The sequence below is a fragment of the Ahaetulla prasina genome, chromosome 1 (assembly GCF_028640845.1).
Source record: "Ahaetulla prasina isolate Xishuangbanna chromosome 1, ASM2864084v1, whole genome shotgun sequence".
Classification (NCBI taxonomy): domain Eukaryota; kingdom Metazoa; phylum Chordata; class Lepidosauria; order Squamata; family Colubridae; genus Ahaetulla; species Ahaetulla prasina.
Window position 1 is genome coordinate 231712900 of NC_080539.1, and position 26844 is coordinate 231739743.

At 37.2% G+C, this 26844-nt stretch overlaps 1 long non-coding RNA gene across 1 annotated transcript; it reads right to left on the reverse strand.

Moving 5' to 3' along the window:
* Positions 1 to 10434: 10434 nt before the first annotated feature.
* Positions 10435 to 20634, reverse strand: LOC131203290 (uncharacterized). Its single transcript, XR_009156336.1, has 3 exons — positions 20514 to 20634; positions 16505 to 16579; positions 10435 to 11478 (listed from the first exon to the last, which is right to left on the reverse strand). It is a non-coding gene; the product is annotated as an uncharacterized LOC131203290 (long non-coding RNA).
* Positions 20635 to 26844: the final 6210 nt, after the last annotated feature.

Sequence of the window (26844 nt, forward strand, 5' to 3'; positions counted from 1 at the left end):
CATTTTTTTGTGTACTTTAAACTTGATTAAAAATAAAAAGAAGTTTGTACTTCCAATGATCTCTGGTGTGAAAAAATACATCTGATGCACTACATTGGAGCAAACAACTGAACTGCTAAAGTATCTCCTGAAAAGGTTTAGTAATAGAACTTTGGTTGATGTTGATAAGAAGTTGATAAAAGGACCAGAAAAATGAGATTTTAAAAAATATATCTGTTGATAAGTTACGTTGACAAAAGGGCAAGACAAATAAGACTTCTATTCACCAAACTGTTTTACAGACTTTAGATTGTAGAAGATAACTGTCATTTGTGACTTAGAATTTTTGACAGTTGTGGTATGTTTTTGATTAAATGCAGCCATGCAGGTAGAAAGATAAGGCGGTCAGTGGTTTTAGTCTGAGCTTAAGAACATTTATGTCTAAATAAAAATTCCAAGAGATGTTTTAAATGCTGCCAGTGTTTATGGCCAAAGATTGTCATATTAGAAAAGAGTGGAGTTTTTTATTGGATGTGAGGGGGGATCTGGCTACAATATCTGTCACCCTATTGATCATCAAGGTTGATTTTGCTGATCTGGCCGGCTGGGTGGGTGTCCCCTCACTGCTCCATCCCTTCTGAAGCTGCATGCTTGGGGGAAGGGGATGACCATCCCAGATAGAAGAAGTGTACTAATATTTAGCAATAGCACTTAGACTTATATACCACTTTACAGTGCTTTACAGCCCTCTCTAAACAGTTTACAGAGTCAGCACATTGCCCTCAACAATCTGGCCGATGTAGCTTGCAGTACTGCATTCTAACCACTCTGCCACCATGGTTCATGATATGCTCAATCAAGAGCAATCAAGAGCAATCAAGAGTATATAATACCAGAGGTGCTCCCTCAAGTTTTTTTTTTTAAATTATACTGAGAAAAGTGTTTTAGTTTCCAACCAATTTTCAGACAAAACTCAGAGAAGATTTGAGAAAATCATCAACGTGATGGTGATAACTTTGTGCAAATAATTGCTTTAAGTTTCATCATCAGCTTTCATCTGGTACCTTATCTCCACCCAAAGTAGCCACACTGTGGATATCCTGCTATGGAAATCTGCCCCTAGATACATTAACAGAATGAAATGGATTCATTACTTTTTTAGTTTCAGATCTGCCTACAGCTAGGAGTTTGATCCCGACTGGCTCATGGTTGACCCATCCTTCCATCCTTCTGAGGTCAGAAAAATGAGGAGCCACATTGTTGGGGGCAATATGTTGACATTTGTAAATTACCCAGAGAATGCTATAAAACACTGTGGAGCAATATATAAGTTTATGTGCAATTGCTATTCTCTCTGGTGGCTTCTTCTATCAAAAAAAAAAGAAAGAAAGAAAGAAAGAAAGAAAAAGAAAAGAAAAAATCAAAATGAGAGCACCCTCAAGAGAGATCTATCCAGATGTTACAACTTCTGTGACAGGTCAAAATGGGCAACATTCAATTTTTGTGTTGCTTAGCCTTCATATTTTGGAAATTTAAACACATTTCCATGCAACTGGGGCAATCATGTGCATTTCTCCAGTTGCATAGTTTTGAATATTCACTGAAATTATTCCCTAATAATTTCTTTTAATCAAATGCATTCTATATCCATTTTCCTTTAAACATGCTCATCTTGGTATGTACCTTCATCTCGTACTCTCTCCATTTTTTTTTGTTATGTGCAGCATTACAGAATTTTGATATGTGTATGCAAGTAGATCAGAATTCTCCAGTTGATTTAGGAAATATGAAATTTATAAAGTCAGATAAAATTTAGATGGAATGCATTTTTTTTCATCCATCCTTGGATAATTATCAAGCCTGATATCGTCTATTGGCCCAAACAGCTGTGATTTTCCAGGCTCTCAGGAAGTTATCTTTCAAAGACTAACCCTTTCCTATGAAAACCATTTGACCTACCTTTGTAATACTGTCCATTCTCTGACAAACACAGCATTCTTATTGCTATTTTATGAGCTACTAAGAGTTAGCTAATTTAGCAAAGTCTCATCCAAGACTTTAACAAAAACCTGGGTGAATATCAATTAATTTAATTTTTTTAGAAATAAATAAAACCAGGTCTAAGTACCTGATTACATTTTTATGCTAATCATGAATAATATTATGATATTCACCCAAGACTGAAGACCAAAGTGTGTGAGCTCATTAATGGTTGACAAAAGTCTGGCTTTATGAATCCCTGAAATTGACCCAAAACATAAACAATTGGGATTTTTTTTTTAAATGCCATCCTTCTTCTAGGAAGTTGATGTAATCAGGCATTATTCAAACACTCTTTTAACCATGGAAAAACCCCAGAGGTGGAATTTAGCTTGTGAGAACAAAGTAATTTTTAGATCATTTGTGAATTGAACTTTGGCCTGCATTTCTAAGTCACTACCAGGATTCTGTGTCAGTCATAATGCAGCAACAGTAATCAATCTTTTCATCTCATACAGGAACCCTCCAAGTACTATATGTCTAAATGGTGGTGGTGGTAAAATTGTATTAATTCTTAATTTTTGCATCTTATACTTAACTATTAATGGGGAGATCTAAACCCTCAAGGAATCCCAGGTGGGCAGAGAATCTACAATATGGTGATACTTGCATAGGTATTTTAGGCCCTCAAAATTGCACTCAATATGTCTCTTAGGTTATTTATTTATATTTTGTATTTCCTAACCAGAAGTTAGCCAGAAATCGGTTAAGCCCATATGCATGGAAGACTTGCTTAATAACAACCCCACATGCTCAAAAACCTGCTTTTTATGTTAAATGCTCATTCTAGGGATATATGGAGTAGACTATCCTAGGGAAAGATGAATTCATTTTGCTGGGAAACTACTTCACCATTATCTAGAAGACTTTTGAGGAGAAGGAATAAGAACAGGAAATGCACGTTGACCAAACCTTCTATTTCCTCATAAAATCAATTGGACCTCTATGCATTTGTACTATTAACTCAGCTGTCTACAGGAAGTAATTCTACACATAAAAAATATGTATGTAAAGGTCTTCTTTCTGCAGACCACAAGAATAATGTGTGTGTGTGTGTGTGTTTGTAGGGCCAAGTAGATTATGGGGTCATTCATGTTTTATGGGACATAGATTTAATGGATGGTCAAAGATACAGATCATATAAGTAGTAACGCTTAAAAGACCTTCTGTATTTTACAGATAATTTTCTCCTTCTTAAGTATAGGGTATCTTGTTAATACCCTGGCTGACTTTTTCTTCTGGCTTTGAAGGGATGATATTTTGAAAATGATGCCAACAAAATGATTGACTTCTCTTACTATATATTTATATAAAATAGTGTATAACACAGTCAATTGTAGTAAATTAAATATGATTCCCATTAGATCAGTACAATTTTATTTATTTACCCTGTATGGCTACATAGCCACTTATCATTAGGATGCATTTATGAGTAGGTTTTTCCATTTTGGTTTTAAATGTTTTATTGGTTCCAGTATTGTTCCAGGGTAGATTTTAAGTCCAAAGCTACAATATATTATCCAGGATAGTAATACTCAAATGGTCTTTTGGAAAGAATCGCCTACTGAAAAAATTCATGCAAATTCTCCTTCATCTACCTACTTCCTTCCTTCCTTCCTTCCTTCCTTCCTTCCTTCCTTCCTTCCTTCCTTCCTTCCTTCCTTCTTCCTCCCTCCCTTCCTCCCTCCGTCCCTTCTTTCCTTCCTCCCCCCTTTTGACTCATAAAATATTCTTCCAGATACTTATTTGACTATATAGAATCATAAGTTGTTAGACCTAAATCGTTATCTTCTACTCTGTGTAAATGTGACAAAATCATATTTGGAAAGTCACATTTGGTCATAATTCAGAAATGTTTTTCATTGTTTTTCTGTCATGAAGTAGTCTTAAGAGAGCAATGTATGTTATTATTTTCTAGAATATCTGGTGCCTGTTTTAATCACACACTATTTATAAACTTGTCTAGTGTTTTCTCAGAAGAACAGGAACATTGTACTAAATTCTGAAAAAGGAAAGAAAGAAAGTGATATACTGCTGTTGTCATTGCTAAAAACATTCCATGATTTCTATTGTCCCGGTTAAAAACTAACATTGTAGGTTTGCTGTTCCTTTATTTGCTGAAGGAAGAATCCAGCTTTTAATGGTTTTCTTAAGGTCTTGCTAAGCTCTGTCATAGCAAAATGAATGGGTTGCCCTTTTAAAGTTTTGTTTTAATACTAAAACCTCCAATTTTACTTGTAATGCTGGTGCTTATAAGGAAGATTAAGAGCAAGATGGTCTGCCTTTCCCCTGTTGGTTTGGTAGCCACCAAGAAGCCATCAGATCTCATCATTGCTTTGAACCCAATGCAAAGATTTCTCCTATTCACTCCATACCTTGAATATCCTTGGCTGCATGAGTTTTCTAACTTTTGTTCCACTTATATGGAGGTAGGTGAAGAACAGGGGTGGCCAACTATGGCCCCTTACAACCTGTGGACTTCAACTCCCAGAATTACTGACCCAGAACAAAACCATTCAGGAATTCTGGGAGGTGAAGTCCACTGGTTAAAAAGGGCCTATATTTGCCCATCCCTGCTGCAGAATTATGCAGTCTATAGACAGCCAGGGAATGAGGGAACATGGGTTTTGAGACTATAAGTAGTCATCAACTTATGACCACAATTTAGCCCCAAATGATTGTTGTTAAGTGAGTTTTGCCCCGTTTTATGACCTATATTGCCACAGTTGTTAAGTGAATCACTGCAGTTGATAAGTTAGTAACTTGGTTATTGAGTGAATCCAGCTTCCCCATTGACTTTGCTTGTCAGAAGGTTGCAAAAAGGGATCATTTGGGACACAGGAACGGTCAAAAGTACGAAACAGTTGCCAAGCGTCTGAATTTGGATCTCATGATGATGGAGATACTTCAAAAGTCATAAACCATGAAAAATGGTCATAAATCACTTTTTTCAGTGCCGTTGTAACTTTGAACGGTCACTATATTAACTATTATAAGTCGAGGATTACCTGTATATAGGAAAGTGTGTTTTCTTTTTTAAAGAAAAATGTATAAATGATCAGATATTTCTGCTAGTGAAATACCCAAAGCTTTTCTTTTTTCTTTTTTAGAATTCCTCTGAATGGTTCTGATGTGCAAGATATTCTGATACTCTTGCTCAAACAACCCAAGTTTTGACTTTCACCCATCACTACTAATTAACATGCAAATGCTGCAAGTGCTGCTAATTAGATCTTTAAAGTGTATCATTGTTCAAATAAATGTGAATTCTGTGGGACATTAAAACTACTTTCAGACAAGCATGCATGCTGTTTAAAATCAAATGGGATGTGTGTGCGTATGGGGTGGGGGAGGGTATCAGGATAAACATCAATGCCAACTCCTAATTCGTTCAACTAGTTTTTCAGATCCATTACTCCCTGCTTTGTACCAAGTTGGGTAAAGTGTCAAGATGCATTCTGAGGAAAGGGCTTTGCAAACAGAAAGGGTGTGTAAAATTGTTTTATTCACCTCTTCCCTCTCTCCCTGTGTTTTATACACACTCCCATTTTGTTTGCCAACCTTTGATAATAGAATTATTTTATGCCTTTTGTATGATCGTCAGGTTGTGGCTGAGTGCACAAAGCCACCGGCAAGAAAAATAAGATGGCTGTAAAAAAAACAAACCCGCAAACCACCACAACAAAAATTGAGAAGGAGGGGGAGAAAATATATATATATATATATATATTCTCCCCCTCCTTCTCAATATATATATGGTACATCCAATAACTTGCCTTTAAATTTAAAAGGGAACTAAATGAGGAACTTCTGGACAATTTATCTTGCTGTTTACAGATAACAAGTCACTTTGTTTTTATGTGCTCAGTCTAGTATTCCATAATTTATTTGAAAGAAGATGAGAAATAATGTAGATAAATGATGAAGTGTCAGGGTCTGACGCTCTTAAATGAAGCTATTATGGTCAAAGAGAAAACGTAAAACCTGCGGCTCATTATGAGAGTGTTCTACTTGTCAGTTAAGTGAAAAGGCCTGGAATGATTTCCAGTTTATTTGTCATTGCAGTTATTAAAGCTGTCTTTTTGGTGCCATGAAAATGAATTGAAGACTTTATTCCAAGTAAATTTGTACTAAAGCTTTCAGATGGATCTTATGTGAACTCACTGAGGCAAGAAAACAGCTTAAAAGCAGAAATATTATAAGGCAACGGACTGCTGAAGTTTGAAATATATCTATAAAAATTAAGAAAGTTTCACCAGGGAAGGAAGGAGGTTATCTCTTGGGAAAGAAAGCAACTGTGCACTTTAGTATACATGTTAGTACACTTTAGGACTTGATTCTCATGAAAAAGTGCCAATTCCTCCCCCACCCCACACACACCTTGTGAAAATTTGCATATCATGATAGTGTAAATTTTCCTTTTTTTCCATTTTTCTGCTGAGACACTTATTTAAACATGTACATGCTTTTCTCTCTCACATACACACACATGCTAAAATGCACTTTTCACTAAACTCAAGACAGAAGTTGGTCTGGATGAGATTAATGCTTTATTAATCTGACAAGATGGCAGATTCTCTTGCTTGAAGTGTCAACAATCACTTTATAATTGCATCAATTTAGCCTTCCTTCCTTCCTTCCTTCCTTCCTTCCTTCCTTCCTTCCTTCCTTCCTTCCTTCCTTCCTTCCTTCCTTCCTTCCTTCCTTCCTTCCTTCCTAAAAACAGTCCCAAAGTCATTATAGTTAAAGAGGTAAAACTAAGACCAGGGGAATCAGATTCAAATATACCTTCAACCATGAAAATTAATTGACGGAGCTGACCAATTACACTATCTGCATCCAACAGTGACCTACCTCACTAAATTGTTGTTCTGGGGCTAAAATCAAGGGAGTTCCTTGGAAAAGTCATCTTGATTTCCGAAAAACATACTGATAAGCAGACTGCAGGAACTGAAGGGTTTTTTGTTTTGGTTTTTTGGGTGGGGTAAACTTGTAAATGAAGCAGCTGGAAGCTGAGAAATTTTAGCAAAGTTCAGACCTGTTTATGTAGCCCATGTGGACATAAGGTTTGTTCAGCCTCATTTCTTAATCATTTTGAAAATAGCTTCTTATTTGCTTTTCCGTTATTTGGAATCTTTGAATCAATAGGTTTTATAGTACTTTCTGAGTTTCCTTCAATCCTTAATGAAATGCAAGTTTAAGGACTTAATTTTTTTTTAAAGAAATAGTAACAATCTGTTTCAACAGTTCAATTGATTTTGAAAAGTTACAAATGGACTAAGGATCCAAATGGATCTGAAATAAGATTCTGAATTAATTAAGAGAATCCTCCCTGTGGGAAAATGCTGTTGTTTTTAAAATTCATCTATATAATACATCCCATTCTGTTCAATGTAGTTTTTTCTCAGATAAATGAGTTTAAATTGCAAGGGATTGTATAAAATTGTAATCCTATATATATTTTCTGTGGTACAAATTTCACTGAGAGATTAAGAAACTGAGAGAAACATTCCTAGTATTGCTCTGACTAAATGCTACTTCTAGGTACAGAGATTGGTACCTAGATTGGTAATTTGACTGATTTTTAAAATCTCTTATATGTACTTAAAGTGTCTAAAAATCTCTTGTGAGCTGGGAGACAAGGAATACCTTTGCACTGAACTAAATGCAAGTTACATAAAGCCTTTCCAGCTGTATCTTGTTTGTTCTTTTATCTTGTAAATTTCCTTTGGGTTTGCATTTTTTCAGCATTAGGGAACTGTCTTTGCATTAGAAAAATTCCTTAAAAAAACTTTCAAAATTTCTTTTTAATTATATACCCATGGATGGCATTCAGCAACTGTCATTAGAAGTCAGAGAATGGTACCAATCTAAGGACTATCCAAAAAGAAATTGCAGTCTTTTTGATTTTCAGAACTGAAAATGATAGTAGCATTAAATGGGATGCTTTAACTTCCAGCCTTAGCAATCTTGCAGCATCATACTGACATTTTATTGGAAATAATACAAATGTTATGACATGTCCCCAGGGTCAGGTTGAAAACAAAATGAATCCTTCCCATCCTCATCAGAAATAATCTGTCAGTTTTGTCCTCAGGTACCCCACCCTTACCAGCTGGGTCACAGTTAAAGATTTAATTGTGCTTGGCAGGACTGATTTTCAGAGCTTTAGAATCATCATCGTCATCAATCATCATCATCATCATCATCATCATCATCATCATCAAAACTTCCATCAGGGCAAACACTTATCATTCATAGCCTTTCTTTTTAAAGTTAAAAAGAGGGAGAAGATGAAATCAATGAAGGTTTGCAGAAATAAGAATATCTATCTATCTATCTATCTATCTATCTATCTATCTATCTATCTATCTATCTATCTATCATCTGTCTATCTATCTATCTATCTATCTATCTATCTATCTATCTATCTATCTAAAAGGGATGCAGTGGCTCAGTGGCTAAGATGCTGAGCTTGTCAATCGAAAAGTCGGCAGTTCAGTGGTTCAAATCCTTAGTGCTGAATAACGGGGTGAGATCCCATTACTTGTCCCAGCTTCTGCCAACCTAGCAGTTTGAAAGCATGTAAAAAATGCCTTTATTCATGCTGGCCACATGACCACAGAGACATCTTTGAATGACCACTGCCCCCTAGAGTTGGGAATGACTAGCACATATGCGCAAGGGGAACTTTTACCTTTACCGTATCTATCTATCTATTTATTTATCTATCTATCTATCTATCTATCTATCTATCTATCTATCTATCTATCTATCCATCCATGCACGCACACGCACACACACAAACACAGTGTGTCTCTCACAAACAATCCCCTATTCTACATTTAAAATAGTTTTCCATCTTTGAAGTTGGCCAGAGGTGGAAGAATTCAAGGACTCAGCTCTCTTTCTAGACAGAATGATTCAAAAGTAGAGCCTCTGAAGGAGAGAGGTGCCTGCTAGACAAGTGCTTTTGACTCATTGCTCGCATAAGTATTGAGCCTTTGATGAGACGTGTAATTAGCAAGCCATTTTGAAAGCTCTTGGCCTCCCCTTTAGGGGACACCAGGCAGAAGGGAATTAGAAAAGCTGAGACACAAATCAGACGCTCAGGATACAGGTTTCTGCTTGCCTGCATCCTGCTGATATGGTCCCTGCAGGAATGGGCCTAAAACATGAATACCCTTCTTCCCTGAAGCTTGCACCATGATTTTTGCAGGAACCCTAACATCAATTTCCAAGATTGTCAGTCAGCCAGGACTTTATTATTTTATTGTCTGAGTCTTTTGTAAGAGTCAGCGACAGTTTCTTTTCTCTATTTCTGTGCTGAACGGATAGATCAGAAATGGTTTTGCATAAAGCATCGGCACTGAGCAGCTTGTACATTTGCAGTGGTGGCAGGATGCTGCTCCGAGGCTGTGCTTCTTCTCTTGGTACTGTGGACAATTGTGTGCTCGGTTGCCATTTGGTGACAGAAGGGAAGTAAAATGCAGCAGAAAGCTCTTCTGAATGAAGAAATGCTTTATGTGTCTTTTGGTAAATGGAAGCTGTAGACATTGAGATTAAGCCTATAGTACTGCCCCTAATAGCAACTTTAGCACCATTTTTGGTTTTTTGGAACCAAAAAAATAATAATAATAATGCTCAAGCTCATTATGAGGGTAAATTATTTATATACTTACTAAGCTGAAAATATTTGCACACTATGGCCCATCATAAGATAGCTTTTAGATACTTCACAAAGAAGATAGAAATTAACTGGCTCACTTGCATGGCACAAAAAATAACATAAGTTATTCTGGAAAAGTAGAAAAGACCCCTGGGGTGCAAATACCTGTTAGAAGAAGAACATTGCACAAATTCTTATAGCCATACTGTTTGATGCCTGTACAATAGAATTAATAGCAAATGACAATTGATAGCAGAAGACCATCTACATCAAATGTGGTGATATTGAGCTGTAAATGGCATCTTTGTTTTATATATATATAGGAAAATATTACTCTTCCTCATTATGAAATTCAAATAAGTACAATAATGGTGGTCAAAATTTAATAATAATGCTATTGATAAGATGGGATCAATATCTGGGGTCAATTTCTCATTGCTTTCATCCTCTTTTTCTTTATTTCCACCCTCACTTCCACTGTGGTAGAACAAATAAAATGGAAATAATACATAGAGCAGGTAATCATGCAGGTTATCCTCCACAACAGTTGTAAGCAATAACTGAACATCCTCATATGATGTTCCAGTCACAGAATGAGACAATATACATTTTACAAGGAGGAACTGCAGGCATATGTGTCCTCTGAAATGGCTAATGTTTTTTGTGATTGTGTTATTTCTTTGAAAAATACAACTTAATAAATACAAATTGTCTGAGAATAAATACTTTATTTGTGTCTATTTAACTGCTAACCAAGATATATGTACTGTATATTAGCAAGCCAAAATATGCTAAGTGTATGGTGAAGGTCCTTGGATATTCCTAACTAAAATATTCCTAAAATGCTTCTGGGATTCATTATAACTAAAGATGTTAATAACAATAAGAAGGCATAATCTTTCTAAGAAATACTACAGTATAATAGCAAAGTTAATTTTTTAAAAATACATGAAATACGTATTATGAGTGATTGAATCATAATGATAGGAATGATAGGAATGAAATGAGTGATATGTAACATTATCTGTATACAAATGCATCTAAAATACAACAATCTATTTGGGACACTCCATCATTGCATAGATGGCATTATTTTATGTAAAAATAAAACACTGTAAAACAACCTCCTGCCAATTCTTACATTAGGTCCATAATAAAATAATTGTGTTTTATATTCCAAAATAACCTAGAAGACAAACTTATCCTTTTTTTCCTGTTTTCCACTACTCTGTTACTATACACTGCGAGCTATGAATCCGTACTGTTTTTCTGGCTTGCCTGCCCAAAGATTTATATGAAACTGATGCATCTTAGAATTGGATTTCAAGATCCAGAAACAGCTCATCTAGTGGGTGATACTGTTTACACTTGTACCGTTGTATCATCTTCAAAATGTTTTATTTTTGTACAATGCTTGGCACTGTAGTCGGCAAACCTCTGCATATGTACACATCTTCAGGCAAGAAAACATAATACGCTACTGTTGGAAACTTCATTTTGTGTGTCATTTATCTGTCTAGTGACTATTATCTGTTATTAATGATTGTTTCTTCAAAACAACCCATTTAAAATATGCTTTACCCATAAATGGGAAAACAAGAAGTTAAAAATAAGAGTATCCGTTGATTTTAATCTCAGGAAGTTTACATACTCCAATATGCTCAGGAATAAATTCTGCCCATATTTTGCTTATCTGTGCAATTATAAATGGCTACCTGATCCTGGTGCTGTTCCTTTAAAATGTAGACATATTTTAAGAAGAAAATATATTTATGCATCGTTCTTGAGACCTTGGAGAAAAATGAAAAAAAAATGCATCATATTATTGTTAGCACGTGTTCCTTCCTATATAAAGTCAGCAGTGAATAAAATAATAATAATAATGTGGAATACTTTCCCTTCCCCTGTCTAACTTCTCTCTTACTTAAACTTAAATCCAGACACTGTGAGAACAAAGTATTTGTTAAAGCCATAAGTTGACAAGTACAGAGTGTTGGCCATTATTTTTATTTGGGAGTCAGAGGTTTGAGCTATTCATTTTGTGCTTCGACACTCCGCTTGGCAATTCCTTAAATTCCCGGAGCTTTTCAGACGGCTTCCTCAAGGACAGCTATCATGTCTTAGTTGCTTCAGTGACAGATGGGCTACAACGTGTCATGTGATGGATAACATTGGAGCCACAGTACTTAATCCTTTTAATACTAATAGCTGCATTATCATAGAGATTTATGAGAATGTCAGCTCCAAGTTCCCAGTTCCATTCATAGTTTTTTTTTTTTTTAAAAACTTCAGCTGCAAAAAATATGCATCCATCCCATTAATTCTAATTATCATGGTTCATCTTCTCAGCAGTTTTGCACTCCCGGAACCTTTCAGTGCAAATTAACGTACCAAAAAAAAAGTGTATTAATTAATATTTGTAGCTTTTAATTTCTGCACGAGTGTTGTCTGGAAGCAGCTGGCAGTACAGGGCTGCTGCTATTGAATCTTTGCCAAACAAGTGCAGATGTAATTTTGTTATCTCTTGCTTAGTCATTTACGCAAATTAATTTGAACAATTAGCCTTTTACTGGTCCTTCATGAATCATGCAAAAGGGGTCTGCCAAAAAAAAATAATTGCCAGTTGATAGAAAAGAATTGGTTAACATTGTAAGCCTGATGACAAGGTAACATGCACTTCTGGGGAATTACATTTTTAACTCTGTCTGAAAAGGTGTCTTGAACATTTTTCTTTGATAACGGCCTCTCTCTCTCCTACTCTGTAACTCTGCCCGTATGTTTTCAGATGAGGCTATCTCACTTCCAAAGGACCTTTTTGTTTTGTTTTGTTGCTAAGATGGAATAAAATAAATCATTTCTGATTAAAACACTGAGAAGGAAATACTTGGAGAAGAGCACTAGCTACCCTGTTTGATTTCCTATATATTTATTTAAATATGGAAATGAGGGGTTCTCCTATGACAGTGTCTGTTGCTTCCATTTTGCACTCCTATCTGGTTTTCCTCATCTCTTTTCCCTGTGGAAAAGGAAGTGTTTTGCACACCCTTTCCTGATGCGAGCCATTCAGTGTGCCAGTTGCAACGCTAGAACCGGGTAGAAAAAAGCCGGGTCTCCCATTCATAAACTTCCCAGCAGTCAATCTAAGGGCTTTCACTTTCCTAATGAGAGTTTTCTCATTGCTTGGTTGTAACTCCTTAGAGGGGTGGACAGCCTGCTGTACAGCCAAAACGAGGGGAAGAAAAACACCAATAAAACAAACTGGCATTGACTTATTTTTACGGAGTAAAATGTTGTGTTCCTCCAGGTGGCAATCCAGCCTCAGGTGGAGCGTAGAAAATGTGCACCAGCCCTGCATAAATCTTCTGCTTGGAAAAATATGTTGAATACTGTAGAGGTTCCTCTATGCTGGCACACTGCACTGACACTGATCCCTACGCTTCAGCTGCTAAAACCACCAAATTGTTCTAATAACATTTTTGTTCCTTCATTTTCTTTCTCTCTTTTACAAAGTAGCAAATCATGATTTAGACCCAGCTATTTTGACAGATCGTTACAACTTTTTCAGATACACAATGCAAATGTTTAGATGTATGTCAATGAAACTCTAGATAGGATTTACTTTCTCTCCCTTTCTGTCTCTCTGTTTCTCTCTGTCTCTCTCTCTCTTTCTCTCTCTTTCTCTCCGTTTCTCTTGTTCTCTCTCTCTCTCTCTTTCTCTTATTCTCTCTCTTTCTCTCTCACTCTGTGTCTCTCCCCCTCTCTCTCTTCTTTCTCTCTCTCTTTCTCTTGTTCTCTCTTTCTCTGTCTCCCACTCTCTTCTTTCTCTCTCTCTCTCTTTCTTTCTCTTTTTCTCTGTCTCTTTCTGTCTCTTTCTGTCTCTCTGTCTCTCTCTCCCCTCTCTCCCCCACCTCTCTCTCTTTTTCTCTCTCTCTCTCTCTCACACACACACACACACATACATGACACCCCAATATTTCTATATGGTATTTCTGTTCCAAAATGTTTTATTCCTCCTCTTTGCAATAGGTGTGTTCACATACATTTTTGATGAAGGGAAATATGTTTTTGCATGACACTATGGAGAACAAAGAAGTTAGTTCTCCAGTAATTTAAAATATCCGTTGTAAACTAGACTGGTGCTTGATTAATCGTATATTAAAATCAGACTCTTTGTGGTGAGTGCTGGATAAGGAGTTTTGGGCAAATTACTTGGTTACTTGTGAGCCTTTAAATTTTAATCATGGAGACACTTCAGCATCATTAAACTCCCGAAAAGACAATGGTGCACTGCAAGGAAGTTATGTGCACTGATGCACTTCGCCATCTCTTTCTGAGGAGAGATTGAGAACAGAGTATGGGCTGCAATCGAGAGTCCTCTCACTCCCTATGCCTTTGATTGCTGTTGTTATAAATTAATATTAGACATTTTCCTATGATCGTAGAAATGAGATGAGTGAATTACCCTTCCTCCTCCCAAAAAAGAACTAAAGTTTTAGAATGGATTATGTAAAAATTAGGTTATATTGTAGTTGAATGAATCATGAATAACTGCTCTAGCAAGTTTTGGAGAACAGTTATCACTATTTGTAATCTATGCCTAGCATTTCTTTAGCTATACAGAAAAATATATACATTCTGGGGATAATTGTAGTGATATCTATGCATTATCAGAAAAAGGCTTTCCTTTTTTCTTAATTTTCAGACGAATATTGTTGGAAAAGATCTGACTGAAACAGAAGTGCAGTCAGCTCTGTACTATGGTAGAGTTCTAATGTGGCAAAATGTAAATTGTCCAACTTCCATGGAAGACAGAATTACTTGGCCCCCAAATCACATGATTTTCAATCCATAAATTCAGGTTAGCTCTATGCCACAGGTGGGAAAAAAAATGACTCAAGAGCCAGGTGACTCAAGCAGATAATAAGCCTGAGAAGGGAATAAAAGCAAACAAGCATGATAACTATGTTAGGTAATAAATAAAGGGAGTTTGGTATTGAATCCAAAAACTAGTAAAGTTTTTGTAGTAGTTATTGAGTATCCTTTATTGCCATTTATTTATCCTTTTCTATTTATCCTAATTATTTTCTATCTTAAACTATCACTTTTTTTGTAGCATTCAAGGAAGCAAAGAAACAACTCCGCATTCAATAAAATGATCATCAGTAAACAACTGAAAGCCTCAAAGCTGTAAATATGGCTTCATATCAAAGGCAAATGCTGAGCACATCCTTGGATTCTGTCATTGGGAAGTATTATAGATGAAATGTAAGTACTGTAGGTACTTACAGATGAAATGTAAGTACTCAAGGATACATAATTAATGTCTGTTAAATATGTTTGCAACACAAAACATAAAATATATCTATTTACATCTACAATATCTCTCTCTCTACCATTCTCCTTCTTTCTCTAATCTCTCTCTCTCTCTCTTCTATCAAATATCTATCTCTATCTCTATCTAATCTCACATCCAGTAATGAAACCCAGTGTCTTGTGAGTGAAACACTGTTACAGTAATAGGACTTGCTCCTTCCTATAGCTATCATAGTTCTTCCACACAGAGTGGTGTTGTTGTTGCTGTTAGTTGCGAAGTCATGTCCGACCCATCGCGACCCCATGGACAACTTTCCTCCAGGCCTTCCTCTCCCCTACCATCCTCTGGAGTCCATTTAAACTCACACCAACTGCTTCAGTGACTCTATCCAGCCAACTCATTCTCTGCCATTCCATTCTTCTTTTGCCCTCAATCGTTCCCAGCATTAGGCTCTTCTCCAGTGAGTCCTTCCTTCTCATTAAGTGGCATTTCATTATAGTATGTATATATCTATATATTTATATCTATATCTATAATAGATACCACCATAAGTGGTATTTCATTATAGTAACAGACTAACAGAGTACAGTACAGTATAGTATCATATACTATATACTGTATACTGTATACTATATACAGTATACTATATACTAAAACTATATAGTGTATAGTATAGTATACAGTAAAAAGGGACATGGTGGCTCAGGGGCTAGGATATTGAGCTTGTCAATCGAAAGATCGGCAGCTCAGCAGTTCGAATCCTTAGTGCTGCTGTGTAATGGGGTGAGCTCCCATTACTTGTCCCAGCTTCTGCCAACCTAGCAGTTTCGAAAACATGTTAAAAATGCAAGTAGAAAAATAGGGACCACCTTTGGTGGGAAGGTAACAGCATTCCATGCGCCTTTGGCGTTGAGTCATGCCAGCCACATGACCACAGAGATGTCTTTGGACAGCGCTGGCTCTTCGGCTTTGAAACGGAGATGAGCACCGCCCCCTAGAGTCGGCAATGACTAGCATGTATGTGCGAGGGGAACCTTTACCTTTACTATAGTATACAGTATAGTATAGTATAAGGGGCATGCATAAGTGCACCAGTGTGCCTATGGTCCCTGTCCTAATGTTCCTTTTTACTTACTCTTTCCATGTATTCAAATTATTTTTATACTTTTACCTATTACCTTATATATGCTTGACAAAATAAATAAATAAATAATAAATAAATAATAAAGAAATGTATACAGTACAGTAACAGAATAACAGAGTAGTAACAGAGTACAGTAACAGAGTAGGGGTTCCTATATTTAAGAAGGCTCTTACAAACATTTTAGAATACTGGGATTTTTCAAGATTCTATAATCTTTAATAAGCACATGTCTCCTTTGTAGGCAATTGTCATGAATAGAAGGAAAGAATCTAACTGGCCTTGTTCCCATTGCCTGTTTTGATGTGCTTTGTTCGTATGCAAAGCAGATTTTGGCTGGCAAAGCATCCTTTGAGCCTACCTATGCACATTCCTTTCCATTCCGAAGGGAGCAGATTCATAGCAGGTGTCACCATGGGATCTTCAGACTCCGTTCCTGAAAAGGGCACAGCAGACCATTAGTGCCCCCAAATCGAGCAATGAACACACATGTGTGAGGATAGACATATATGTATAGACTAGAAATCTCAATGTTTGTGCGAAAGAATTAGCTCTCATACCCTTCAGTTATAAGGCATGTTAAGTATATTTGCATAGCCGCAAATCTGCCACCAGTGCAGTATTTTCAATACTGATGCTATATTAGAATAGCTAGCTATGCAGTACTATACTAATGCTTGGAATTCTTTTGCTTGTCTCTGTTAAGTGAGTTAAATTTGGAGAAAAATTGTTTGGCGTAAGCATTGTCCTGTAGGAAGTTAAAAGCCACCCCACTCCTAGAAAAATGAAATATTTTAGAAAATATGAAAAGGGTAGAATATTTCCCCTAAAAGGGAGGCAGAAACTCAGCCCTCCTACCTTTGTTAATGGGCCATTAAGGCCTGAGCCAGTCCATTTTACATAAAAAAAGATCTACCTCCTTCAGGCAGAGCCATTTAATTGCTTTTCATTGCATCACCCAACAAGATTCAACCAAATTTAGCACACAGACAACTTACAAAGCTAGCCATGACCTTTGACAGCAACCAATCAGGATACTCTTCCTGTGCCCCAGGAAGTTCAAAGCTAGAGAGGGTATAAAACCCAGGGAGTCTCAGCATCTCTTCCCTTTTTTTTGCCCAAGATCTTCAAGGCATGTGACACTGTTCATCAATAAACCTTCTTTCCAAGCAACTTCCATGAATTCAGTTTCCTTTTCCCCACTTGGAACTGAACTCAGAAGGATATTTCTTCCAACAGCACAAAACTGTTTTAGCAGATTTTTATCTGAAAAAGTTTGCAGTGGGAAGGTACATACTAGATTTGTTTCTAATCATCTGGCAACTTTGCAAACAAAATCTCTTACAAGATTTTGTACAGTAAGAACAAATATTAATTTTAAAGTGCATGTATTGCAATAAACAGTTTTAAACAGAAAGATTGTACTCAGGAATCCTTTTTCTATTTGGTTCTTTTATGTCCAAAACTCAGGTGGGTTAACTTAAGTCCTGCGAAATTCACAGGGATTAGCTTTCAGATAGGTAGATCATTACAAAGTCATAAGCTAACTTGCAGAAAATGGTTTGGTATCAAACCATTAGGAATAATTTACCCATTAGGAGTAAGCAGGGTTCTTCTGCTGAAGGATCTAATAATCTGTGAGGTGAGTAGTGGGGTTGTCTTACTTTCAATGTGTAGAGTAGAAGATAATAAATAAAGGGGCAGGAACTACAAATGACCACAGTTTGCTGCTTAAAAAAACAACAACATGCACAGGTAGTCCTCAACTTACAACCGTTTGTTTAATGATCTTTGAAGTTACAACAGCACTGAAAAAAGTGACTTATGACTTTTCCACACTTACTGTATAACCATTGCAGCATCCCTGTGGTCACATGATCAGAATTTGGATGCTTGCCAACTGGCATGTATTTATGATGGTTGCAGTGTCCTGGGGTCACGTCGTCACCTTTTGCCCTTATGGCAAGCAATGGGGAAGTCAGATTCTCTTAACAACCGTGTTACTCAGGGGTGAAATCCAGCAGGTTCTGACAGGTTCTGGAGAACCGGTAGCGGAAATTTTGAGTAGTTCAGAGAACCAGCAAATACCACCTCTGGCTGGCCCCAGAGTGGGGTGGGAATGGAGATTTTGCAATATGCTTCCCCCCAGGAGTGGGGAGGGAATGGGGATTTTGCAGTATCCTTCCCCTGGAGTGGGGAGGGAATGGAGATTTTGCAATATCCTTCCCCTGCCATGCCCACCAAGCCACACCCACCAAGCCACGGCCACAGAATTGATAGTAAAAAAAATTGGATTTCACCACTGGTGTTACTAACTTAACAGCTGCAGTGATTCGCTTAACTAATGTGGCAAGAAAAGTCATAAAATGGGACAAAACTCATTTAACAGCTGTATTGCTTAGCAACAGAAATTTTGGGATAAATTGTGGTCTACCTGCATGCTTTTGCAGACCAGTCATGGTTTAACAGTGTTGCTTCCTATTGGCTGCCGTCTCTGCTACTCCAGAAGTGTCTAATCTCACCCTACTTGTTTTTATATTTTCGGAAATGTCTGTGCATGTGGAAATCTGACTGTCTCAATGCAGTGCGAAAGAATAGCTATGCTATTTTGAGTTACTAGTCAAGGCTATTTCATAACCATCCCTTGATTAAAAGTAGAAAGAAGAACAATGAATTGTTACAATTTACAGAAATGAGTTAGTCCTGCAAAATCATAACAAATTTGCATCTAGGATATGTGCGTATATTAATATATAAATGTTGCATTAAGGACACATAAATAAATAAATGGATATACTATGTTCTACTTGACTCTCTTTATTCCTGACATAACTGAAAATTTTGCACAAGTATATATGCATTTTGTGTAGGTATGTGTCTGAGTATACACACTTATAAAGTTGCCTTTATACCAGGGCAGACCATGTATCTTTTTAACATATTAATGTTTATTTTAATTAATTGGGGTCCTGACCATCACAAGTAGACTTATTCTTTGATAATTTTTATCCTTATGCTAGGGGCCCTTCAAATGCTTTCTAATTCCCTCAAAAAATATAAAGCTTCCTGGATTACATGGCAAGAAGACATGTGTTGTGACCCAGAGACAAGTAGGTAGTAATAAACTTAATCCGTGGAAAAACAAACTTTATTTGAACAGCTGGGAATTACGTCATTCCCAGCATTGTTCAACTCAAAGTAAAACAAATGCCTCCCAACACAAATTCCTCAGTTATCTCACAAACAGTCCAATTAGGCAAACTGCCAAAGGCCCTTCCTGGCAAATGTCCAGAAGCCAAAAAACAAAGACATACATGAAGCGGAAGACAGAGCAGAAGACGGAGCTACAACATTGTTTTCCGGCAAAGCTGAAACGCTGGTGCTGGTCTGTTTTAAGCCTTATGGGAGGGGCCAATCATCTCTTGGTCCTACTCCCTAGTTGTCCTCTCTGCTTGAGCTGCTCTTGCGTTCTGGCAGCTCTTCTCATGCGTGCATTAGGAACAGGCTCCTCCTGTTCCTCTGCCTCACTACTATCAGTCTCTGGAGGTTCTGGAGTCCGCACCTCACTTCCCAATGGCCCTGGCCTCACTTCAGCCTCATCGCTGTCCAACTCCGTTGCCAGCTCTATAGGCTGGCAGTATGTAAAAGTAAACCCATTTAAGAAAAGAAGGTATTTTTTATTTCAGCTAAGTGTATTTAATAAAGTCCTGCCTGTTTTCATTCAAAATCACACATCCAGAGCTCTATAGCAACTCTAATGAGTAGTATACTATAAATATATTATTTATTTTAAAAATAATATTTTTAAAAAATTTTCATTTCATGGTTCTTTTGCACTTGTTTGTTTTTAGTTTATTTTTTAGTTTATCGCTTTTGTTTTATTTTTTTATTCTACCATTCCCGTACCTCTGGATTGTAAATTATTCAAAATAAACCCAGGGAGGACTCTTCTGAATGTTTATTTATTTAAAATCAGTGATCAAAACACTTTGTGAACATACAACAGACCAGTGGTGAAATCCAATATTTTTTACTACAGGTTCTGTAGGCGTGGCTAGGTGGGCGTGGCAGGGGAAGGATCCTGCAAAATCTCCATTCCCTCCCCACTCTTGGGGGAAGGATATTGCAAAATCTCCATTCCCACCCCACTCTGGGGCCAGCCAGAGGTGGTATTTGCTGGTTCTCCGAACTGCTGAAAATTTCTGCTACCGGTTCTCCAGAACCTGTTAGAACCTGCAAGATTTCACCCCTGCAACAGACATGTCTGTTAATGAAATAAATAACATCCTCATCCACGTTATGAACATGATACCATAAATCTAGCATCCTTACTTCCATGTTATACACTGAAAGAAGATGCAGAGACTTACAGATAGAGAAAAGCCAGCCTGCATTCTGCATCAGTCCTTCTTCAGGAATCCTTCAAGAGATACAGTACAGCGATTTCAATGAGAAAAAATATCAATGATATTTGGAAGAGGAAAAGGGACGGTCGTGTACCATATTTTTCTTATAAAGTTATGAATGGAGTAAATAAAACAAAACATTCAGTCTTGCAGTGTGTAAATTTGGAAACCGTTACTGAAGTGATTGATAGGCCGGTATGCAATATCCTTCACCCGCGGTGAGTCAATGGTCAGTCAATGGAACTCATTAATGTGAGATATGATTGCCACCATCATGAATGGAACTTGAAAATGATAAAGTATTTGAGAATCAGAACAACAAACAATTTCAGCTACAATATGCTTTGCACTACAAGATTCTGAGCATCTGCACGGGGAAATATCCCATCATAGCCTACTTATTTATTGAAGTATTGAAATACCCTCTTGAATTATCTGGATTGCTATTCTTGGGCGGATAGTATTAAACAAGATCAATACTCTGCGTGGTCTGACCCAGCTCAGCAATTCCCATGTTCTTATTTTAAAGGGCTTGCACAATTACAAATTCAATCTGTAGGATCAAATATAGACAATCAGTAGCTAAAGATTGATGCAAAATGTAACTGGCACCAGAAGATGTGTAATAGTCACTCCAGTCTTTGTATAGATGAGCTCATAAAGCAGAGTCCAGCTTGTACATAGCACAATAGATATTTAAACTAATTATAGAGGCTGTATAATAGAATGCTTGAAACTGCTTTGGCAGAGACATGATTCACTGGTAATTGATGAGGATTAATGATATCCTAAGTGACATTCTCATAATGGTACTTCTCATTTCCTTTGTATATATTCACAAAAGATCTCAACATTCTTAACAAACAGAAGTGATAAATTCTCAATTACCCTGTAATATAGGTGAGTTCCTTGTAATGTGGTAATCACTATCAGGTAGTGGGGATTTTTTTTGGAGGGGGGGGAAACGAAAAACGACAGGATTAGCATTTAAACCTTTAGATATTTCTTCAAGATTACAGATTTCCTCCCTCTTTCCATTTTAGACAACACCCAGATCAGTACATTTAAAATGCCAAAGCTACTTTACAAGCAAAAGATGAAACATGATAGATTCGCTGCTGCTGCTACAAAGACATGAGATACTGAAAATGGCATGGCACAAAGGATAAGAAGCTACATCTTTTAGTCATTATACTGTACTGCATTGTGTCGGTGGTAAGTTAAACTAAATGTGACAGCACAGCAACCAACCATATCCATCCATGCGTCAAGGAGGGAGAGCAGAATGGATGAATGTCTAACTTTAAAAATGAAGCTGATATAGGAGATTAATGAATCTCTTGACCAAAACTCACTTTTTCTCATTTGATTTTCTGAAGTGATTTTTTTTTCCTTATGCAGTAATCAGGCTAGGAAGCCTTTTAGGAATACTAGAATAGAATAGAATAGAATTTTATTGGCCAAGTGTGATTGGACACACAAGGAATTTGTCTTGGTGCAGATGCTCTCAGTGTACATAAAAGAAAAGATACCTTCATCAAGGTACAACATTTACAACACAATTGATGGTCAATATATCAATATAAATCATAAGGATTGCCAGCAACAAGTTATAGTCATACAGTCATAAGTGGAAAGAGATTGGTGATGGGAACTATGGAACGATTAATAGTAGTGCAGATTCAGTAAATAGTCTGACAATGTTGAGGGAATTATTTGTTTAGCAGAGTGATGGCCTTCGGAAAAAAACTGTTCTTGTGTCTAGTTGTTCTGGTGTGCAGTGCTCTATAGCGTCGTTTTGAGGGTAGGAGTTGAAACAGTTTATGTCCAGGATGCGAGGGATCTGCAAATATTTTCACGGCCCTCTTCTTGATTCGTGTAGTATACAGGTCCTCAATGGAAGGCAGGTTGGTAGCAATTATTTTTTCTGCAGTTCTAATTATCCTCTGAAGTCAGTGTTTTTCTTGTTGGGTTGCAGAACCGAACCAGACAGTTATAGAGGTGCAAATGACAGACTCAATAATTCCTCTGTAGAATTGGATCAGCAGCTCCTTGGGCAGTTTGAGCTTTCTGAGTTGGCGCAGAAAGAACATTCTTTGTTGTCCTTTTTTAATGATGTTTTTGATGTTAGCTGTCCATTTGAGATCTTGCGATATGATAGAACCCAGAAATTTGAAGGTTTCTACTGTTGATACTGTGTTGTTAAGTATTGTGAGAGGTGGAAGTATGGAAGGGTTTCTCCTAAAGTCTACCACCATTTCTACGGTTTTGAGTGTGTTCAGTTCCAGATTGTTTTGGTTGCACCACAAGGCTAGTCGTTTGACCTCTTGTCTATATGCGGATTCGTCATTGTCTCGAATGAGACCAATCACTGTTGTGTCATCTGCGAACTTCAGTAGCTTAACAGATGGATCATTGGAGATGCAGTCATTGGTATACAGAGAGAAGAGAAGTGGGGAGAGCACACAGCCTTGGGGCTTACTACTATTAGTTCTTGTAATAATAGAAATATATGTGCCTTTACCAATAAGTTAAGGGGAACAGAGGATTTTAAGCCTATGAGAATAAACTATCAATTACAGTTCACACAACAGAACTGAAACAGGATGTTTATATACTGTACAGCTGAAACACAATGAAAGGAAGAGCCAATGCAGTATAATGGTGTTAGATTATAACCCAGGATCCTCACTGGGTTACTTTGAGCCAATCGGTATTTCTCAGCCTAACCCACGTTAAAGGAGTATGATGAAAAAAGATTGGATGAGGGATTGGTATATATGCCACCTTGAATCTAATGAATGGAACTAAAGCTCATCCTCATTTCAACAACTGTTGGAGATGTTACATGGATTTATGATTAGGTGATCACCTAAGATGGCGCCGACGAAGGCTGCCTCGGTGAAATGCTCTCTAATTGTTTCTTTATTTCTAATTGTTCTCTGTGACTCACTACGGATTTCCTACTCACGAGACCATCTGCTAAAAATTAAGGAACATTTCTTTAAGGAGCAGCTTTCTTTAATCTCACCCCCGCCTGTCTTTACAAACACGGAGGAGATTCTAACACAGGAGGAGACAATTCCCACGGAGCCATGGATTACTAAAAAAACCAAACGACGGAAACGAAGGAAACGAGGTAAACGATCTGGGATCTTAATCAAGCTAAGAACTCGCACTAAAACTCCTCTGCCTTCAATTTTCCTAACAAATATACGCTCACTTGCAAATAAGATGGATGAAATACTCCTCTTAAACAAATACTATTCTGATTTTCGCAATTCAGCAGTCCTATGCTTCTCTGAAACCTGGTTAAATGAATCAATTGAAAATAGCAGCCTGAACATTCCAGGATTTCAAATTGAACGATCAGACAGGATTCCAGAAACATCTGGTAAAAAGAAAGGAGGAGGCTTATGCCTATATATTAATTCATCCTGGTGTCAAGATTTTAACATAATTTACAAATTCTGTGACAACAATTTAGAGACTCTAATTATCAACTGCAAACCTTACGATTCGCCTCGTTAATTTTCCTCATTTCTTCTAATTGCTGTTTATGTCCCACCACAAGCCTGTGTAAACGAGGCATTACGAACTCTAGCTGACCAAATCATGGAGGCTGAAGCCAAACACCCTGATTCACTGGCCATTGTTTTGGGAGATCTAAACAAGGCAAACTTAAGGAAAGAACTACCAAAATACTTTCAGCATGTCAATTGTCCCACCAGAGGCAAGAATACTCTAGACCACTGCTACACAACACTAAAAGATGCCTATCGGTCTTTACCACGTGCAGCTGTAGGACACTCTGATCATTGCATGATTCACCTTGTACCTGCTTACAGGCAAAGACTTAAAGCCATAAAACCAATAATTAAATCAGTGAAAACCTGGACGGAGGAATCAGAATTAAAGCTACAGGCATGTTTTGACTGCACTGATTGGAATATTTTTAAAGATACCTCTGCAGACCTGGATGAACTCACAGATACTGTAACATCATATGTCAGCTTCTGTGAAGATCCAATTGGACCTACAAGGAACTTGCGAGTACACAGTAATAACAAACGTTGGTTTACACCTAAACTTAAGCAGCTACGACATTCCAAAGAGGAAGCCTACAGAAAAGGTGATAAAATGCTGTACAATCAGGCCAGAAATGCACTAACAAGGAGATAAGAGCAGCAAAAGAAGCTACTCTGAAAAGCTAAAGAATCAATTTTCAGCAAATGAACCAGCAAACATGTGGAAAACTCTTAAAATATCACCGGCTATGGCAAACCTCCTTCCCAGGCTGAAGGTAATCAACAACTGGCAGATGACCTGAATGAGTTTTACTGCAGGTTTGAAAGGAAACTACAGCCACCTATCTCCACAACCCCATCTCAGACACACCAACAACAGCCAAGCCTCCTACAACTGACCCCATTTCATTGGGTTCACAACCCTAGTGATCACAGAAAAGGAAGTGCAGGACCTATTTCACAGACAAAAGCCAGGAAAAGCTCCAGGCCCAGACAAGATAACTCCTTCTTGCTTAAAAGTCTGTGCTGACCAATTGGCCCCCATCTTCACCCATATTTTCAATAAATCACTAGAGATGTGCTATGTTCCTTCTTGCTTCAAACGCCTACCATCATCCCAGTGCCAAGAAGCCCACCATCAAGGAACTGAATGACTACAGACCAGTTGCTCTAACATCTGTAGTCATGAAAACCTTTGAAAGGCTAGTGCTTTCCTACCTGAAAACCATCACGAATCCGCTTGTAGACCCCTTGCAATTTGCATACCGAGCAAATAGATCAACAGATGATGCTGTTAATATGGCTCTGCACTACATCCTACAACATCTTGAGTCTCCAAAGACTCAGGGCGGCTTATACTATGTCAAGCAATAGTCTTCATCCATTTGTATATTATAAAATCAACTTATTGCCCCCAACAATCTGGGTCCTCATTTTACCTACCTTATAAAGGATGGAAGGCTGAGTCAACCTTGGGCCTGGTGGGGCTTGAACCTGCAGTAATTGCAAGCAGCTGCTGTTAATAACAGACTGTCTTAGCAGTCTGAGCCACCAGGGGTCCTGACCATCACAAGTAGACCTATTCTTTGATAATTTTTATTCTTATGCTAGGGGCCCTTCAAATGCTTTCTAATTCCCTCAAAAAATATAAAGCTTCCTGGATTACATGGCAAGAAGACATGTGTTGTGACCCAGAGACAAGTAGATAGTAATAAACTTAATCTGTGGAAAAACAAACTTTATTTGAACAGCTGGGAATTACTTCATTCCCAGCGTTGTTCAACTCAAAGTAAAACAAACATATGCTAAAAGTTTTCGTCCCAACTTAATTATACCCTACAATCATCAATTCCTAACTTCCCCAAAAGCAATCAAAATAATACATCATAATCATTCAAAACAGTCTGATAACTCTTAGTCTGATATCTACGTTGAATATAGTCAATCCATTTTTCCATTCCTTTAAGTATCTTTCATGTATTGTCTTTCAAAAGGCTGATATCTTCGCCATCTCAGCCAAATTGGCAACTTTCAATATCCATTCTTGTATTGTTGGTACTTTTTCTTCCAATATTGTCCTATTAGTAATCTTGCTGCAGTTATTAGATTTAAAATCAATTTAGTCTCAATTACTGTACAATCCGTAATAATTCCCAACAAGAAAAATTATGCAGGAACTTTATCTTCTTTTCAGAACATTTTGTAAAATCCACCAAATTTTTATCCAAAAGGCCTTTATGTCCTTACAAGTCCACCAAATGTGAAAATATGTAGCCATCACAATTACATCTCCAACATTTTGCTTGCATTTCTGGATACATACACGATAATTTTTAGGATCTAGATGCCATCTATAAAACATTTTATAAAAATTTTCCTCAGATTCTGTGCTCGTGAATTTAACATTTCTAACCCAAATTTTTCCCACGTTTCCAATAATATTGGCTCCTGAAAATTTTGTGCCCACTTTATCATACAGTCCTTTACCAAGTCCCTTTCAGAATCTATTTCAAGTAACACATTATACAATCTCTTTATATGCTCCTGAGACTGATTTCTAATTTGCTTTACCAAATTTCCCTCGTTCTGCTCTATACCAATTTTTTGATCTCCCTTCCATCTAGCATGTAATTGCTCATATTGAAACCAAGTATAATTTTTCCCTTCCTCTCTTAATACTTGCAGAGATTTTAACTGCAAATTACCTCTTTCAGTATACAAAAGATCTTTATATGTAATCATTTCCTGCTTCTGTTCTATGTTTATAT